Source organism: Typopeltis vanoorti, chromosome 7 (assembly GCF_054136105.1).
Source record: "Typopeltis vanoorti isolate ZY-2024b chromosome 7, IOZ_Tvanoo_1.0, whole genome shotgun sequence".
In the NCBI taxonomy this organism is placed as follows: domain Eukaryota; kingdom Metazoa; phylum Arthropoda; class Arachnida; order Uropygi; family Thelyphonidae; genus Typopeltis; species Typopeltis vanoorti.
In genome coordinates this window covers 124,083,781-124,086,842 of record NC_143555.1, presented here as the reverse complement: position 1 = coordinate 124,086,842, position 3,062 = coordinate 124,083,781, and the positions used below count along the sequence as shown (strand labels likewise).

Here is a 3,062-nt window from a genome sequence, read left to right as displayed (position 1 = left end):
TTGAAACTGACGTCATATGCACAAGCATAGATATTTCATTTGTAACAAAATACTTTATATAAATAGTAAAATGAAATTTATTAATACTTTATTATAAATATGATTGTAACTGATATCTAGTTACAAATATTAATTATATATAACATATTTTTAAGTATTATATTAATTATTTGTTATTTAATTATAGACATCATATTTATAATAATGAACGTTCCCTCTACTATAAATAGAATGTAAGGAAAAGTTATGCAGTACTTGCTTCGGCAGTACATATACTAAAATTGGAACGATACAGAGAAGATTAGCATGGCCCCTGCGCAAGGATGACACGCAAAATCGTGAAGCGTTCCACATTTTTTTCTCTTCTCCCAAAATTTTCGTATTAGAAATAAATGCAATAAATATTGTACTGTATATATTTATTTTCCTCACAAAAAATATCCTGCATTTAAATTATAACATTCAATACAACAACTATGACTTATTACTTCAATAGTTGTGACACTTAATTGCATAGTTATTTTCTTTTTCCAAACTGAAATATGTGATTATCGCGACACAACTTCACGAGAAAAGAACTACTATGGCATCAAAGATATACATACTGACAAGTATGAATATCTTCAATCGGCGTTCTTCCATTTGTCACATAGCAGTTGCAAATCCTTGTTATATATATTTTGGGAAGCTTGGAGGCAGTATCCAAGATCCTTTGGATGTATCAACGACCTCGGGTAGTTCGATAGTTAACAGAACCATTTTATGGTCTGTCACTGATCTGCCAACCGCTATATGCTTCACTGTAACAACGACCTCGGGTAGTTCGATAGTTAACAGAACCATTTTATGGTCTGTCACTGATCTGCCAACCGCTATATGCTTCACTGTAACAACTTGTGGCTGTAAGTTTATTGAGATGTAAATGTGATCGAGTCTCGTTGAGACTCCTCTTCGCAACCATGTGGTACCGACTGTGCCTGGATTATGCTCCTTCAAAATGTCAACGAAGTCGACATTATCATAGCACAGTTGCAGTTCTCTAGATCAAACCGGTACCAAAATTGTTACCTCCTACCTTGTCGTGTGTCTGCGATGCGGTGAAATGGTTGTCCCCAGCTGTTTTTTATGTTGGTGAACAGCACCTCTTCGTTTGTGCCCAGATCGGGCTTTTCCCAGTCAAAGTTGTCAAAAATTTTTCCAGTACAGCTTGTTTGGACTGAGCTGAAGCACTCGAACTCCATCCGTTGTCAATTTTTTGAAAAGTTTGCATATTGTGTAGTACCACTCTGTCACCGTCTCCGCACATGGTCCGGCGTGGCCAGTGGTCCCAAAGTAGGGTAGGAAAAATCCTAAGAAGTATTTAATCAGATTGCCGGAAGGGTGATTTGATGCCAGTGCTTTCCGTATGGTCTGAGCAGTGTTGGTTAGGTGGCAGTATTTGAGGATTGGAAGGGCGAATCCCCCTTGTGTGGGGGGAAGATGGAGAAGGCCCTGCGCACCTCGTGTTTCCTGTTGTTCCAGAAAAAGTTAGTGATATGTTTGTGAATGGCGTTGTCTTGTGTGTCTGTGATGTTTGTGAGGTTAATGGTGTGCAGTAACATCGGTTTTAGGACTGTTTTGGTAACTGTTGCTCTACCTTCGAATGATAGGTAGTTGGGGTGAAAGGGTTTGAGTTTTTTGCCACATATTTCTATTAAGTTTTGTGTTTGCAACACTGGGGTCGCTAGGAAGGGAATTCCTAGTATTGTTAATGGGCCGGTTGTGGGTTTCAGACCATACGGAAGACTGGAAGGGCCGAATTTCCCATAAATTTTGATTCTTGTTTTTTCTGGGTTGGTGTGAAGACCACTGAGCACGCTGAATTCTCGCAGTATGCCGAAGAAGATGTAAATCGATTCGGAATCCCTGAGGGTTCCGACAATGTTATCGGCATATGCGACAGTTTTGCTCTGTTTGGAGCCTAAGGGCAGCGGTATTCCTCTTACTGCGCGCGTCTCATCAATTTTTTTTAGAAGAGGCTCTAGTACTAAAGAGAAAAGAAGGGGGCTAAGGGGGAAGCCTTGTCGAACCCCTCTGCGTATGGGAATGGGTTCTGAAAGAAACCCATTAATCGCAACGTGCGTTGTTGTTTTACCGTACATGCTTTTGATTGCTTCCCTTACGCAGGCCGCCACTCCGACTTCCTCTAGGATATAGTGCAGGAAGTTGTGCTTTGCACTATCACTAGCTTTATCTAAGTCTACCGATACGAGTGCAAGTGGGAGTTCCTTGTTCGTCACAAGGCGAAGAAGGGCTCTTATCAGGAAGAGGTTGAGCTCCATCGATCTTCCCGGAACTCCGTATACATGAGTGCTGGTTAGCACACTCCCAATGCCCAACTTCAGACGGTTACAAATCACTCTTGCGAATAATTTGTAATCTGTGTTAGTCAAGGAAATGGGCCTCCAGCCACCCATGCTATTCAGGTCTCTCCCTTTCTTGGGGATGAAAATTGTGTAAAAAATAACGAAGTCAGCAGGCACGTCACCAGTGAATAGGAATCCGTTGAATAGTGAGACCAGGATAGGCAAGATGAAGTTCCAGGCTGAGCGATAGAGCTCAACGCCTAGCCCATCCAGTCCAGGGGTTTTCCGTAGCTTAAGCTGTTTGTAGGCTCGAGTAACCTCTTCCGAAGTGATAGGCCTCTTTTGAAGAGTTCTGAGGTGTTCAGGCATGTTGTCAATGTTCCACACTCCGAAGTCGCCTGTCTCCTCAGCTTCGTCGGAATAGGTTTTCGTGTAATGCTGGGAAAATTGCTGTAGGATGTCTCCCGTGGTTGTGAGCGTTTGCCCATTAGCGTGTATTTGCCGAACCGTTTCTCGTCTTGTGCTGCTATGCGCTGCCGGTTGTAAAAGGCGGCCGACGGTGCTTTCGCCTGCTGGAGAAACAGTCTGGTGCGAAAATCGAGCTCGGCGACTTTTTTTCGTCGAAGTGCCTCGAGTTCGATTTCCACGGCTTTAATAAGCGAATCGCTAGGAATACCGTTTCTCTGGTTAGCCCGGTACCACCCTAGCTCTCGATAC

The 3,062-nt window shown here is 42.7% G+C and overlaps 1 non-coding gene across 1 annotated transcript; it reads left to right on the top strand.

Moving 5' to 3' along the window:
- The first annotated feature begins 251 nt into the window (after nucleotides 1-251).
- Nucleotides 252-358, top strand: LOC150105028 (U6 spliceosomal RNA). Its single transcript, XR_016548625.1, has one exon. It is a non-coding gene; the product is annotated as a U6 spliceosomal RNA (small nuclear RNA).
- The last annotated feature ends 2,704 nt before the right edge of the window (nucleotides 359-3,062 follow it).